Source organism: Drosophila nasuta, unplaced genomic scaffold (assembly GCF_023558535.2).
Source record: "Drosophila nasuta strain 15112-1781.00 unplaced genomic scaffold, ASM2355853v1 ctg19_pilon, whole genome shotgun sequence".
Lineage (NCBI taxonomy): Eukaryota > Metazoa > Arthropoda > Insecta > Diptera > Drosophilidae > Drosophila > Drosophila nasuta.
In genome coordinates, this window is record NW_026869420.1 from 293,589 (window position 1) to 311,465 (window position 17,877).

The following is a 17,877-nucleotide window of genomic DNA, read 5'->3' on the forward strand; positions in this document are numbered from 1 at the left end:
TCCACTCTATGGAGGGTCTAGCGGGTGCAATTGCCAGAGGTATGGCCAATAAGCTGCATAAAATAACATTTTACCGCAAGGTCTAATCAGATTGACACTACTTACCAATCAGTGGCAAAGAGAAAATTTAGCAAATTCTAAATTCTCTTCTAATAGAGCCGGCCAATCCACAAATCGACAAAAGAAAACCCTGGATGCCAAAATTGTTGGCTTGGTTGCAGTATTAATTTATATTTATTTTTGCAATTTTTCTTTGCAAATTTTGGTCTGATGTAAGCGTTCTCAGTAAAAAATTGCAAAAGTGAAGATGGCTGTCCTTAGTGAGTGCTCAAAGCATCTCTGTGTGGATCAATGCAATACTTACTCCCCGTTCGATAAACTCAACAGTTGAGCTATGCTAAGTGGAGTTGCCAACTTAATTAAGGCTTTGGCGCATCAGCTGATGCTTTGATTTGTGACAATCAGATGTTTATATTTTTTTGCAACTTTAATTTAGACAACTACCTCACAACAGCAGATTTTAATCGAGAGTTCAATCGAAGACGTAAAATCTGAAAGAAGGTAGTTACTCTTTGAATTCCACAAGTCTTTAGCATGAAATTGACCAATTTCCTTGCCCTCTAAATTTTCTAATAGGTATAAGGCCTGTCCAATTTTTCGCTTTACTCGTGCCTTAAGGCCGACTGGTGCAAGCTTAGCGTTGAAATTGTTTGCCATATTGCTCAGTGCCCAGTTACGCTTAATTACTGTCTGGCCAACTTCAAAGGTTCGTTGTTTAGTACGAAAGTTATACGATCTCTGATTCTTTTCATATGCCTTTTTCAGATATTTGTGAATATCAGCACGGATTTTAGAAAATTTGTCAGCACGATCGAGACGAGCAGTTCCTTCACTTAAGAGATTCAAATTTTTGAGTACTGTGTAGTCGTTACCATGCGTCATCATATGCTGTCCAAATACAACATAGTACGGTGACGCGCCTATCGATTGATGTATGTTATTGCGTAGAGCACAATTGATACTGCTAACATATATATCCCATTCTCGCTGGTCTGAACGAATAAATGATCTTAACGCCGCATTAATGGATCTATTGACTCTTTCAGCTGCATTACTTTGAGGGAATATGCTCCAGTGAACATGTGTTTGATACCATACGAAGACAAAAATGCAGCGAATTCTCGGCTTTTAAACTGAGTGCCGTTGTCGCTGATTATGAACTCTGGTGTGCCAAAACAGTTAAATACAGTGTTGCGCAAGTGATCAATGATTATTAAAGTCGAAAATTTCTTAACTGGTATAAGAAATGTGAATTTTGAAAGATGATCTAGGATGATAAAATTCCAATATTACCAAGTTTTGAGCGTGGAAACGGACCTATGAAATCTATGTAGAGTCTTTGAAATACTCGCTCACTAATTGTTTGAATACCCATTGGCGGCTTTAGATTTTGTGTCGGGTATTTTGAGGTTTGACATATTTCGCATTTGCTAATAAAGTCTCGCACTTCCACTACCATTCGTGGCCAATAAAAATGCCTACGAATGCGTTCTAGACACTTCGCTGTGCCGCAATGTGCTGACGTTGGGGTACAATGAGCTGAAACTATCACCGAATTTCTGAGAGATGTAGGGACGTACAGTTTCCAGCCATCGCCAATATCTTCGCTGACGTCGGAAGGCAATACTGCTCTGTAATATAAATATCCGTCTATGATTTTGAAATCCGGAAGATTGGATTTGCTCATCTTCTCACCAAAACGAAAATTGTTGTTGCCGACGGCAAACTTTGATATCAAATTTGAGGTGGGGTCAGAAATTAGTCGTTTTAAAAATAATTACAAGCCTAATTGATCTGCTGGCGGTCTTAAAAGAACGACAATAAACCAATGAGCCAACTACTTTTTTCCTTTTGCAAAAGATCCGATTTAATATAGAAATAGGCATTTACTTTTCATTTCGGCAAGTCAAATTTTCTGGTTTTGCAATTCGAAAAAATCTTGTGAAAGTGAAAACAGGAGCACCAATTTTTCGTTTTCGTTTTCAAAACGAAAACGAAAACCGAAAGTGAAAACCGGAGCATGCCTGAATGACTTTTAAACTCCTCAGTGAAATAGAATAATACAAAACTGTATCAAATCAGTTGCTCTCAAAATCAGTTGCTCTCAGATTAAGTTGTTCTCAAACCTACCTACTCTCATACGTACTTGATCTACCAAATGAAATTGTTCTCAAACCTACTTGCTTTAACTTAGTGGTTCTCAAACCTCGTTGCTGAGAGCATGAAACATGAAATATAAAACATGAAATGAATAAATAATTACAACTAAAATAAAATATTATAAAATGCATAACTTAAAATTTTAGATACTATTTAGCATGCAGTAGCCTAAACAAATCAAGAATTCTAAATACTTGAACGATTTTCTTATACATATTTACGGGCACTCATACTGATTCTTATACTTGTACACATATTCTAATACTAAGTTATACTCTAGTTTATTTGGCAAATGGATACATTTTGTTAAAATGACTATTCATTATTATGCATATACTGAATTTCCGTTTATTTCTGCTTGAATAATTAAACTTTATAATGATGATGAAATACTAAGTTTTCTTTTCTGATGACATGGGAGCATAAGAAGGGGTAAATAAAAGCTGCGTTTGGGGTCTTCCCTCAAAAATACATTAGAAGACTATGGCTGGGTAGGTAGCGAACAAGGAGAGTGACATCAACACCTCCGTCCTCTCCATTTAGGTACACTGCTATTCTTGTGAGTTTTCTTTTCAGTTTCAAATTAGTTTGTTTATTTGGCCATAGTTTGCTTAGTTTTGTTTTAGGCATTTATGCCTTGTAACGAACACGTCTTGGGCGTCGTCTTATAATAAGACGACCCGTTGAGTGGGCTGCAAACTGGAAGCATTCTCTGCCTACATTGTCGACTAAAGCTCAGGGAAAGTGGGGTGGGTCTTTTGCCACCTAGTAAGCTACCGTGTGTGACGAACACCACGAGGTTCTACTCGTCTAAGCCTACTCTGTCTAGCTAACTTGCCGGCTCAGTTCAGGGCTGGGGTGGGTCTTTGGCTTCGACTGGGTAGTAAGTCATCATAAATTAAAGTGTAGACAGAGTGTAATACTAGGGGAGAGGGACAGTACTCATCTCGCATTATCTCAAACGCTCGCACATTCAGTGCCCAATTAGAATTAAAAGTTTAACACATTATTGTTTTCTTCTCCATGATATACAGTAATTTAATAAACATACTTCATTTTGTTTATAAAAATTATCTCTAGTTAACAATAGTGCTTGATTTATTGAGCCTTTATTTATCGTTACGTTAGTTTGTTTTACTTAAACGGTTGTCTTCATGACTTAATAATACGAAAGATAGAGAACCAACACGGAACACACGGAATTGAGAACCTCACAATCACAACCCCAATCAACTATAATATAGACACGGCTATGCCGTACTTACGCACTTTCCATCGATGTTAGCAGGCCTGATAACTGATGAATCCGTCGTAGCATATATGCTTGTTGATGTTAGCTGTTAAAGATGATAAAGGGTTATGGTTATCAGGCTTTCAAATCCCTATGAACCCCATGTTGGCTGTACAAAAGTCGAAAAAATGAGTTAGTCGATTTTTGACAAGTACTAATACAAATTCAATTTAATTTTTCAATTTAGCAAACCATGTTGGCACTCTTAGTGCATTTTGCGAACGAAAACAATCCAATGCAGATGGTACTGGCGTGTTTTTGTGTGGAGCCGTAGATCTCTCGCCGGAAGATCTACGCTCCTTTGAACGTCTCTAGTATCGCCTTCGCTGAGCCGCTATCGAATACCGTTTGATAATCTGCAGCGAAGATTCGCTGCCGCAAGATTATCGCCTTATTCCCACTCTAGCCGGTTGTTCGCAGCGAGATTCGTTGCCTTCACCCAAAACTCCCTTAGGCTTGCAGGTTAGGGTGAATATCCGCGTGCGCTTCACTAGTGGCACTTGTTCAATAAGGGGAGACGAGGATCGCAATGTGCAACACCTATTCCACTCTATGGAGGGTCTAGCGGGTGCAATTGCCAGAGGTATGGCCAATAAGCTGCATAAACTAACATTTTACCGCAAGGTCTAATCAGATTGACACTACTTACCAATCAGTGGCAAAGAGAAAATTTAGCAAATTCTAAATTCTCTTCTAATAGAGCCGGCCAATCCACAAATCGACAAAAGAAAACCCTGGATGCCAAAATTGTTGGCTTGGTTGCAGTATTAATTTATATTTATTTTTGCAATTTTTCTTTGCAAATTTTGGTCTGATGTAAGCGTTCTCAGTAAAAAATTGCAAAAGTGAAGATGGCTGTCCTTAGTGAGTGCTCAAAGCATCTCTGTGTGGATCAATGCAATACTTACTCCCCGTTCGATAAACTCAACAGTTGAGCTATGCTAAGTGGAGTTGCCAACTTAATTAAGGCTTTGGCGCATCAGCTGATGCTTTGATTTGTGACAATCAGATGTTTATTTTTTTTTTTTTTTTTTTTTTTGCAACTTTTATTTAGACAACTACCTCACAACAGCAGATTTTAATCGAGAGTTCAATCGAAGACGTAAAATCTGAAAGAAGGTAGTTACTCTTTGAATTCCCACAAGTCTTTAGCATGAAATTGACCAATTTCCTTGCCCTCTAAATTTTCTAATAGGTATAAGGCCTGTCCAATTTTTCGCTTTACTCGTGCCTTAAGGCCGACTGGTGCAAGCTTAGCGTTGAAATTGTTTGCCATATTGCTCAGTGCCCAGTTACGCTTAATTACTGTCTGGCCAACTTCAAAGGTTCGTTGTTTAGTACGAAAGTTATACGATCTCTGATTCTTTTCATATGCCTTTTTCAGATATTTGTGAATATCAGCACGGATTTTAGAAAATTTGTCAGCACGATCGAGTCGAGCAGTTCCTTCACTTAAGAGATTCAAATTTTTGAGTACTGTGTAGTCGTTACCATGCGTCATCATATGCTGTCCAAATACAACATAGTACGGTGACGCGCCTATCGATTGATGTATGTTATTGCGTAGAGCACAATTGATACTGCTAACATATATATCCCATTCTCGCTGGTCTGAACGAATAAATGATCTTAACGCCGCATTAATGGATCTATTGACTCTTTCAGCTGCATTACTTTGAGGGAATATGCTCCAGTGAACATGTGTTTGATACCATACGAAGACAAAAATGCAGCGAATTCTCGGCTTTTAAACTGAGTGCCGTTGTCGCTGATTATGAACTCTGGTGTGCCAAAACAGTTAAATACAGTGTTGCGCAAGTGATCAATGATTATTAAAGTCGAAAATTTCTTAACTGGTATAAGAAATGTGAATTTTGAAAGATGATCTAGGATGATAAAAATTCCAATATTACCAAGTTTTGAGCGTGGAAACGGACCTATGAAATCTATGTAGAGTCTTTGAAATACTCGCTCACTAATTGTTTGAATACCCATTGGCGGCTTTAGATTTTGTGTCGGGTATTTTGAGGTTTGACATATTTCGCATTTGCTAATAAAGTCTCGCACTTCCACTACCATTCGTGGCCAATAAAAATGCCTACGAATGCGTTCTAGACACTTCGCTGTGCCGCAATGTGCTGACGTTGGGGTACAATGAGCTGAAACTATCACCGAATTTCTGAGAGATGTAGGGACGTACAGTTTCCAGCCATCGCCAATATCTTCGCTGACGTCGGAAGGCAATACTGCTCTGTAATATAAATATCCGTCTATGATTTTGAAATCCGGAAGATTGGATTTGCTCATCTTCTCTTTTAACTCGACATAATCACTTTCGAGAAATGCATCCGAGTTTAAATCTATCTCTGGTAGTATTTCGAGCTCAACAGCATCTACATTTTCTTCGAATGCTCTGGAAAGAGTGTCAGCGACTACATTTTGACTGGCCTTTCGATGTTCGATCTGAAAATCCATTCCTTGTAGCTTTAACGCCCACCGAGCAAGTCTGCCATGAAGGTCTGTTTGATTCATTAACCATTTCAGACTTGCATGATCGGTTATAACTTTGAATGATTGGCCTTCTATATACATACGGAATCGCTTAATGGCTAATACAACTGCCAAGCATTCTAATTCCGTTGTAGAATAATTTCGTTGTGCTTTGTTCAACTTTTTCGACATATATGCAATGGGTAGTTCGTTGCCTTCTGCATCAAGTTGAGCTAATACGGCGCCGATGCCATATGTTGAAGCGTCACATTGCACTATGAATGGCAACTCATAGTTGGGATGATGCAAAAACGGAGCAGCACATAGTCTATGTTTTATTGCTTCGAACGCATGTTGGGCCTCTTCATTCCATTCAAATTTCTTTCCTTTTAGCAGCTCTGTTAGTTCAAAGATGACCGTTGAGTACTGGGGAATAAAACGCTGGTACCAACCAGTCATGCCCAGGAATCGTCTCAGTTGGCGTCTGGACTGTGGCACCGGAAATTCGGAAACAGCTTGTACTTTTATTGGATTTACTCGAAGTGTGCCTTCTCCTACTACATGGCCTAAGTAATCTACTTCTCGTATACCAAACTGACTTTTGGCAACATTTATTGTTAATCCCGCTTTTCGTAATCTATTTGCCACTTCGGTCAGATGTAGTAAGTGGTCTTCAAAGTTAGAGGACATGACCAATAGATCATCTAGGTATACGAATACGTGTTCCTTCATGTCATAGGGAATTACTTGATCCATAAGACGACACATTGTATGAGGTGAGTTACACAAGCCAAATGGCATCCGAGTAAACTGATACAAGGGTCTATTTGGTACCGTAAAAGCAGTTTTGGTCGCGCTTCTTTGTCTAGAGGAATTTGCCAAAAGGCATCTTTTAAATCGATTTTGGAAATGCACTTAACAGATGGCAATCGACTTAGAAGACCTTCTAAGCTAGGCATGGGATATGCGTCCTTCTTCGTCACTGCATTTAGCTTTCGAGAATCAAGACATAGGCGATCCTTGCCAGGTTTAACAATCAAAACCACAGGCGAGGACCATGCAGAGTTCGAAGCTTCTTCTATTACTCCTAAACTTAACATGCGGTCAATCTCGGCACAAAGTCGCTTTTCTTTAGCTGGAGATATGGGATAGTATCTTTGTTTAATAGGAGTACTATCTCCTGTGTCTATAGTATGTTCAAGGAGTGTTGTTTTTCCTAAGCCGTCCCTTTCGCATGACGGAAAAAATCAACAACTGCTTGTAATCTACGTTTTGCATTACTGTAAGAGACAATTTGGGTATCGTTTCATTTTCCATTTCAGATTCAGTTACTGCACTAACATAACTAACAGAAATTCCAAATTTATTCCAAAAGTCAATTCCGCAAATAACATCTTGCGTGATGGCGCTAACAATTAGGAACTCAAACGATTGCTTTGTCGAATTATATTCGATCGGAAGATTAATGGTACCAGCGACCTTTTGAGGTTGTCCATCAGCAGTTTTAACAAATCCTTTGGATTTACGATAGTTAATATTATTTTCAAGAATAAACTTTGCTAAGTTTCCTCCGATCACGCTTTTATTTGCTCCGCTATCGAGCAAGGCCAAACAACGCTGATCGAGAATGTTGAGGTAAGTAAAGGGTCGTATATCGTTGTCATTATTTACGATAGCTGATATCCTATAAGAATTTAGTACACGCTTTTTCGACCAAAATGTATGCATACGATGAGCAGCACGCGATTTTGGAGATGTGTGTATTTTTCTTAATCGCAAATGATAAGGTATAAAATGTCGATGAATTTGTAAGTCAGGTAAGTTATTCGATATAGCAGGTGGTTGAGAATACTCTAGAGAATTTGGTTCTACTTTTAATTGCGGATATCCGCTTTTGGTGGTAAGCGAATACCCTTCTGCGAGTTTTCCTGTTTGGTTTTACATTTTGTACAGTTTGGTTTATATGTGTCAAGTTTTCCACAGCCATAACAAAATATACGACGTGATTTCAGGCAATCCTGGTAACGATGACCAATTTCATCGCAATTCCAGCATTTGAAATTATCAGAATACTTCATAGCATTTACATCTGCCGATTCTGAGTCTTCATCTTCCGAGCCTAACTCCAGGTCTTTTTCTAAGGCAATCTCATGAATAACTCGGTTGGGGTTATTCGATCGATTTTGATGTTTAGGCAGTTGTGAGTAGAATTCTTCATGCTTGTGACATTCTCTACGAAGGATAGCTAAATTTGAAATTGGGACATGTAATAGTTCATGTCGAAGATCTGGTTTCAAATTTTGTTTAACATAAGAGACCAATTCGGTATCGGATAGACGAGAATTAAGCGTATCTGCTATGTTCAACATAGCATCCAGATATTCATCGAAAGGTTCATTAAACTTTTGTTTCCTGCGTCGTAAGCTATCTTTTATGTCTTCATCGGTTCTTTGATTTTGGTATCTTTCGCATAAACGAGAACAAAGATTATACCAATTCCTATGATGAGAGCTACGATGAAATCTCCAATAGAAGGTTAACGCTGGACCTGAGAATAGTAAGTGAGCAAACTGATACAACGTATCAAAGTTTCCGCTCAAACAACGAGAGGTCAAGCAATTTATTCGATATATAAAGTCATCGATTGGTATATCAGTTGGTGTACCACTGAACTTAAGATGCCAATTAACAATGGTACTAGAAATTCGGTCAGGCCGATCGAGACTACCAGATATATTTCCTGATTGCCCCAATCCTTCGTTATTCTGATCTGGAATTTCGTTATCCCATTCCAATTGCGGTTCCTCGGAACGAACTATTGGCGGTTGGGCGGCAATATTTAAGTTTCTAAAGGCAAATTCAACCTGATCAGCGATAGTAGCGACTAGTTCCGCTCGAAAGTTATCGAGTGAAGAAGTGATAAGTCCTTGAACTCGTTGTTCAGACACAGCTGGAACGGGTGTGGTTGTACTTCCTGTTGATGCTCGGGGTAAGCGACTTTCTCGCGCAGCATTTTGATGCTGCCTGGAAGTAGGTACATTTTGTTCTAAGCTTGCCCTATGTTGCCAAGAAGGAGATTGTGCGGCATTTCTCATGAGATTCTCTCTCTGATTAGCTCTTGTTTTTGGTCGATCTCGCGGTTTAGTGCCAGCGGCTCCCGAGGCATCGCGTGAAATTGGGGGTGCTGCAACTGTATGAAGCATGCTTAACCCTTCAGATTGTTCTGAGCCAAAAATATCTTCTATCCTGCACGGCTTTTGCAAGTTGGACAAGTTTCGCTAGTATTGAGCCAATTGGATATACATTCGGAGTGAAAGTTATGACTACAAGGGGTTTTACTAATTCAAATTCAGACGATTTTAAATCATTGCAAATTTTGCAAAGAATTAATAAACTAGCTGATGCGAGGTTTTCGTGGCTGCGAGTAACCGGCATAATGAAATAAAATATGAATGTGAACTAGTACGGTATTCGATATTGACAAGGTAATTGACAAAAATAAGTTTACGATATGCGATAATATAGTGTTCAAGTTTTAAGTTTTTAAGTTTGGGACTTACCCTTCAATGCGATTTTAAAATAATGCGAAGTGAGTACTCAGAGTCTGAATCTACTTTAATTAGTAACGTATTTGATGAGTGTTTGTGATTGAAAGAGGAACAGATCGATATTAACCAATACTGAACAATTCTCGATTTCAATACCACAACACAATATTGTGTACTGGGCCTAACAATGATTCGGTAGAGAATCGAAATTCATCCAATTCTACAAAAAAATTTCCTTAATCACATTATTGGCCAGAAAATTGTATTTAGCAGGTTTAATTCATTGATAACACTATCAATTAATGAATCACCGCTATGTATGTTATTTTCGCCTGGTCTGCTTCCGACGTTCTCATCAGTAAGCAGCCAATCCAGAAGGCAGAAAATTCATACATCTATGTTTTCAATAAAAGAATGAATAGTTTGATGAGGAAATTTTTATTTTGGGGCACATTTTCCATAGGCCTCACGAGTTGGGCGCCATTTAATTATGTGACGAACACCACGAGGTTCTACTCGTCTAAGCCTACTCTGTCTAGCTAACTTGCCGGCTCAGTTCAGGGCTGGGGTGGGTCTTTGGCTTCGACTGGGTAGTAAGTCATCATAAATTAAAGTGTAGACAGAGTGTAATACTAGGTGAGAGGGACAGTACTCATCTCGCATTATCTCAAACGCTCGCACATTCAGTGCCCAATTAGAATTAAAAGTTTAACACATTATTGTTTTCTTCTCCATGATATACAGTAATTTAATAAACATACTTCATTTTGTTTATAAAAATTATCTCTAGTTAACAATAGTGCTTGATTTATTGAGCCTTTATTTATCGTTACGTTAGTTTGTTTTACTTAAACGGTTGTCTTCATGACTTAATAATACGAAAGATAGAGAACCAACACGGAACACACGGAATTGAGAACCTCACAATCACAACCCCAATCAACTATAATATAGACACGGCTATGCCGTACTTACGCACTTTCCATCGATGTTAGCAGGCCTGATAACTGATGAATCCGTCGTAGCATATATGCTTGTTGATGTTAGCTGTTAAAGATGATAAAGGGTTATGGTTATCAGGCTTTCAAATCCCTATGAACCCCATGTTGGCTGTACAAAAAGTCGAAAAATGAGTTAGTCGATTTTTGACAAGTACTAATACAAATTCAATTTAATTTTTCAATTTAGCAAACCATGTTGGCACTCTTAGTGCATTTTGCGAACGAAAACAATCCAATGCAGATGGTACTGGCGTGTTTTTGTGTGGAGCCGTAGATCTCTCGCCGGAAGATCTACGCTCCTTTGAACGTCTCTAGTATCGCCTTCGCTGAGCCGCTATCGAATACCGTTTGATAATCTGCAGCGAAGATTCGCTGCCGCAAGATTATCGCCTTATTCCCACTCTAGCCGGTTGTTCGCAGCGAGATTCGCTGCCTTCACCCAAAACTCCCTTAGGCTTGCAGGTTAGGGTGAATATCCGCGTGCGCTTCACTAGTGGCACTTGTTCAATAAGGGGAGACGAGGATCGCAATGTGCAACACCTATTCCACTCTATGGAGGGTCTAGCGGGTGCAATTGCCAGAGGTATGGCCAATAAGCTGCATAAAATAACATTTTACCGCAAGGTCTAATCAGATTGACACTACTTACCAATCAGTGGCAAAGAGAAAATTTAGCAAATTCTAAATTCTCTTCTAATAGAGCCGGCCAATCCACAAATCGACAAAAGAAAACCCTGGATGCCAAAATTATTGGCTTGGTTGCAGTATTAATTTATATTTATTTTTGCAATTTTTCTTTGCAAATTTTGGTCTGATGTAAGCGTTCTCAGTAAAAAATTGCAAAAGTGAAGATGGCTGTCCTTAGTGAGTGCTCAAAGCATCTCTGTGTGGATCAATGCAATACTTACTCCCCGTTCGATAAACTCAACAGTTGAGCTATGCTAAGTGGAGTTGCCAACTTAATTAAGGCTTTGGCGCATCAGCTGATGCTTTGATTTGTGACAATCAGATGTTTATATTTTTTTTTTTGCAACTTTAATTTAGACAACTACCTCACACGTGGCACACAGATAAAAGAAGGTAGACAGAGTTAAGACGGGAACAGACAGGATAGGCTATCAACCGATAGACCGGTTAGGAAGTATATGCATTCAATATATAAATATGAAGAACGAAGATGGTTATGTTCTTCTTCTTTACCCTCCCAACCTGTAAAAGCTTCTGGCTCTATGCCTTTACCCAATTTAAGCAACAACAAGTAATATCAGGTGCCCATTACTTAATAATTTATTTCGACTTCATGATTATTCCAAGAGATTAGTACCAAAAGAATTCAAAAAGACTATAATGCATGTACATAACTTCATTTTATGCATTATTTGCCTACTATATTAATTTTGCCTAGTATTTCCTAATAGGATGGGTATGAATATAATACTTATAAGAATAATAATAACAAAAATAATAGCTGTCATATACAAAGTACAAACGATTTTTGTGCGGCTATTCCGTACTTACACATACTCATTATACGCTGATTTTTATACTGCATCGATATCGACAGGCCTGTGAGATGATTGATGAGTTGATGAGCTGGGTGAACTTCAAAAGGATTAGAATATATAACAGCTTTGAAATAATATTATATACATACCATACCCATATGAGGACTTACTATTGGATTATATGTAACTTAAAATATAATACTAAATATAAAATTTAAATTTAAATTTAAATATGAATTATATTTCAATACTATTTTTAATTGAATTTACTTTATATTGTTGAACATTTTGTATGGACAAGAAAAATTGTATACGAGAAAAGAAACGGCAACCAAGGCGGCAGTGAGTGCGACAGCACTATCGGCGGCGTCAGGAGCAGCAACGAAAATCAGCAGTGGCCTCCAGTGACAATCGCACTGTCAACACAACATCCAATCAGGGATGCGACGACGAGTGGTGCGGACTCGGCAACACATAGCAGCGAGTCGTAGCAACGAGTCTGCGAAACGCGCAGCCTCAGCAGCGCATGGCGCAACTTCCACACTGGTAACGAGAAGTGGCCACGATCAGCTATATGCTAATCCGTTCTCTCTCAAAAGAGTTTATCCGAAGCTTGGGTTCCTTCTGGAACCGTTTTAGCAACGCATGGCGTCGCTTCTACAGCCTCTTGCTATCCTCGGCGTCACTAAACTGGTGACTCAAGTGCAAATATCTAGGCATTTGGTGGCAACTCCTTTGCAAAGTTGTTGCCACGTCTTTTGGCGCGGGGCCTCTGCAGTTGCAGGTCAGTTGATGTGTGCTGTACTGTGGTCGTTGCCACGTGATTGCACACACAATATCCTACACCAGGAAAAACGTACCAATTAAAATTATGAAATTTGGTTATCTCGCTACGTACCTTGTAAAACCAACAAGAGGGCCAAAGAAAATAAAAACAATGCACTTTGAAAAGTGCGCACTCCCGAACAACACCAATAAAATATATATTTAATATTATGACGGATGCCGTCAGATTTATTTTAATATTTTGCTGCGGCACACTATCTTTGTAGCTTTCGAATTGAAAAGAGATGGTCTAGCCTAGATTAAGCGTGGATATCGATATTGCTTGATTAATCTAAGTTCGATATCGATATTATTTAATACGATACTTTTGTGAATGGCAAAAGTGATCCTGCCAACTCACTGCAAATATTCGATAGATAATTAATAATACTATTAATTAATAATACTAACATCTGTTGGCGAGTGCATCAATCATCGAATGCAGATGTTATCGCGAGCAGCTGTTAGCTTGCACAACAGTCGCGTCGCAAATATCGATACCGCCAAACAATTCAAATTCAAACTGCAATTAACGGACATTGCTCACCCTACAGCCTTTTGTTGTATTCGCATGAGGATCGTTTCATGCATATTTGATGAGGGACTCTATAATAATTCACCGCTAGCATAGCGATCATCAGTGACAGCAACAACCCCCACATCCCGGAAGAGCTAAGGGTTCAAAGGGTCCCGCTCGGCTGGTGATGATGATCAAGGAGCCGCACACGCAAATAGGAAAAAGCAGTGTGGCGGCGCGGCATGCTGCAAGTAATTCTGGCACCCAAAAGGTTCTGATTTTACAAGAAATTGGAATTTGGCCCAACAACGGTGGGACAGTTATTACACCATAGGGTAGAAGGGTATTATAACTTTGTGCCGGCAGGAAATGTATGTAACAGGTAGAACGAGGCATCTCCGACCCTATAAAGTATATATATTCTTGATCAGCGTCAACAGCCGAGACGATATCCATGTCCGTCTGTCCGTCTGTGTGTCTGTCCGTCTGTCCGTATGAACACCTAGAACTCAGAGACTATAAGAGATAGAGCTATAATTTGTTTCGATAGCATTTGTTATGTTTGCACGCAGATTAAGTTTGTTTAAAATTTTTGCCACGCCCACTTCCGCCCCGCAAATCAAAAATCGAATAACAAACGCAAAGCTAGAGTTGCGAATTTTCAGATAAAAATTGTGGAAGTTATTAAAGAACTACTTTTGTATGGGCAAAAACGCCTACTTACTAGGGCTTTTAGTTGCTTTGGCCGACAATCTGGTACATTGTGCCGTCTGTGGTATATTTTGAATGTGTCCTGTATTGATATACCAAACATACCATTTGGTATATTTTTAGTATTTTTAGTATTTTCGGTATATTTTGAAAATAATACCGTAATATTTGGCCCTTATTAAAAATGGGTAGCGGGTATCTCAAAGTCGAGCACTCTCGACTGTAACTTTCTTACTTGTTTTATTTAAATTTTAACTTTGCTTTCGAATTTTATATATTTGTTTTAGTGCGAAAGCGCTATACTTTCAATCATTTTTATAACTTGCAAATCGAATATTGTTTGTTTTGCTTTAAATCATTTCGTATTCACAATACTTTTAAATGATTACACTTTGACTGAGATTGGAATCTTTAGAGATTCATAGAAAGGTTCACTATGATGTTGCTCGTTGTTGAAGGTTACAGTTGGCGCCTAAAGGCACTCCGTTGGCCAGGCGGTAGCCAGTAGAGGCACTCCGCTGACCACGAAGTGACATGAAGGGTGCTCCGCTGGCCGAGTTGGCCGATGAGGGTGCTCCGCTGGCCGAAAGGCCCGGTGATAGTGCTCCGCTGGCCGAAAGGGCCAGTGCAGGGGTGCTCCGCTGGCTGAAAGGGCCAGTGCAGGTGTGCTCCGCTGGCCGAGAATGTCGGCACGGGTGCTCCGCTGGCCGAAATGGCCTACTGGGAGCTCTGCTGGCAAACGAAGCCTGCTGAGTCCTCCGCTGGGCAAACGGAGGCTGCAAGGGCGCTCCGCTGGACAATTAGCGGCAGGCGAAAACACTTCGTTGAAGCAGTCTGCTTCAAAAGGAGCAAGGCCTTAAAATCGAAGAAAACGATCCTGCGAACACAACTATCGTTAAACAGAAATCCATTTACGACATGATAAAGCTTTTTCCTTACCAATTAACAAAAATTTAGATGGAAAAAATATCCTCTATAGCTGGATGCCTTCAGATTAAAAATTGTAGAACTATGCGTCTGTGTACGCAGCCGGTCACCCAAAAATGATAGAACCGGAACTGGCTTAAGATAAGTTGGCCGCGCTCAAGCTGGTGCAGCAGGCGCAAACGTCAAAGCTGAGCTTTCCAGTGCAACCGTTGCACAACTTTAAGCCCAGCTTATCAGCGGCTTTACAACACTACCTTAAGCTCAGTTTTACAGAGCTACTTTTAAGCTCAGCTTAACAGCAGCTTAAGCTAATTTGATAGTCTGAAAGTGCATACTTTTAGTCACTGAATATAACAATACATATCGTGGCTTAAAGGTAGCATGCTTTTAAGACCTGGGTAAAACAAAACATAAGGTGACACAAAACTTGCATACTTTTAGGTGCTACTTGAAACAATATTAAACTTTGCTTAGACCTAGCAAAATTTTAGGCCGAATTCAATGCCTGTTGCTGTAGGCGCCGTTACAACATTATCAGTGGCTCATATGTGGGCAATAGACCAAACCATGTGCTTTATGAATTTGGGATCAATGTTCCTCCGGGATATAAAATGAGTATTACACCATGAACTCTAGAGAAATAAGCACGCTCGAAGTACGGATAACTGATCAGGAGGGGAATTAATCAATTTTCGAGGGGAAACTATATCAATTCGTCTTCATTTACGAGCAACAGAATGATTATTTAAAATAAAAGGTCGTCACATCACCTCACAACTCCCATTACTAAATGTAAAGGTGAAGTGAAAACATCATCATCATTATCATCTCGAGGACCATCATATCCACGACCTCCGATATCATTCAAAAATAAACTGATTTTAAAATCACTTGGATTTAATATTCAGTAAAATTACTACCTTCATTTCAAATGAATGAAATTTTTGTGCAAGATAAACCTCACAATGATGAGAGTATCACGAAAAAAGTATATCACACTTATTACCCATATCAGTAGAATTTCAAAACAAATGATGAAGTTCGTATCACAATACAGAACCAAGATTTCTATGTGTTGCCGTCTGAAAGTTTCCTCCCTTTGAAGGCACACTTAGTAAAATTACTAACCAAAATACGGGTACAACTTCAACAACTTGCCGGCTTGCTTAAAAATAATTGCATGGCCTATTTTTGGATGAAATAAGATATGAATTCAACGGTTGCGAACTGGATAGAACACGGTTTACTGGAATCACATCTACTCTGAAAAACTTTCTTTCTATTGGCCGACAGAAGTCTCTACGTTATCGTAATGCCGGATGGAGTGGAGGAGAGAATATATCTTCCGGAGGACATTTCAGCTTTTCAATACCACTAAAAACGTTAATGGGATTCGCTGAAGATCATAAAAAGTTATATTAAATTGTAAACATGAACTCATTCTCTTACTAGCTAAAAATATGAATGATATGTTTGAAAAACAGTCGGAGGTGTTGAATATAAAATTGCTATAAAGAGCATTAGTTGAAAAGTACCCCACATTGTTCCAAGCGATACTAAAATTAAAATGTTCAATGTAGTCAAAAGTGGAGCTACACTTCCACTTTCATTCCGCAGCGTGTATTGTTATATAAATCCCTCGTTGGTACAGGGACTCATCATGTATGGAACGTTAAGCTAGCTGCAAGTAGAGAACGTCCACGGTTTGCAGTCATTGCATTTACATTAAATGGTAATCTAATTACAAACAATTTGAGAAATGCAAAAGTGTATTTAAATTCTGAAGTCTATCCATATGAAGATTTAAATGTAAAATTCAATTCAAATCGGTTTACTGGCTTGTATGATATGTACGTGAAATTCCAAGAGAGTTACTACAAACGGGAGCCTTCTCCACTTTTATCACCACTAGACTTCAAGTCAAAGGCTCCTATTGTTGTTGTTGATCTTTCATATCAAAACGAGGCGGTCAAATCAGGGCCAATTGATATTAAAATTTAAACTGAACTAAGAGTACCAAGTGAGTTGAATTCAAAGGTATATTGCCTTCTCATTCACGATCGTCTAGTTGAATATACCCACTGACCGGATTAGTTCAACGTATCGTATAATGATTTCCCAAAATATTTCTTCATTCACCTTTTGGAAATCATTACGAGTAGACGTCAACGGATCGAAAGAAATTTAAAATGATATTGATTGTGTTGTAATATTTGATTTAGAATTCCAATAATTACACAAAGTTTAAAGTTTCTTTTATTTTACCGCAACACCAGAACCACACAAGTTGTCTCCTTGACGTTTGAACAATAAAGGGAAGAGGTTCGGTCAGTGTGACCGAAGGCTACGTATTCAATAAGCCTTAAAAGTATATATACTAAAATGGTATTTCTGAATAGGAATAGGGTATTCCAACACGCCCCTCAGAAATAACATCTATAAAAATAATAAACTTAACATAATACATTCATTAGTAATTGTTATGAACTTAGTGTGGGTGGTGTGCATTCTGGGAATTGTTATGTGATCCAGCATTTGCTGCAAGGATGCGGGGAAAACCCAGAAAAACCCGTTCAGATCACTCTTTATAAATACTAGATATGTTTAGATTGCAAATTTCAGTCACTTAATGCTTATACAAAACAAAACAAAAGTAATTCAATGAGATTAATAAAATTCAAATAATAAAAAACTTCAGCATCGGCAAACAGTGGATCAGTCATCTTGTAGTAGTCCCAATTCACGTCGTATTTCCAAAAACTTTGAGGTGGGCAATGGCTTTGTGAAGACATCAGCAAGTTGATTCTCTGTGGAAATATACTCAAGACAAATGGTGTTATTT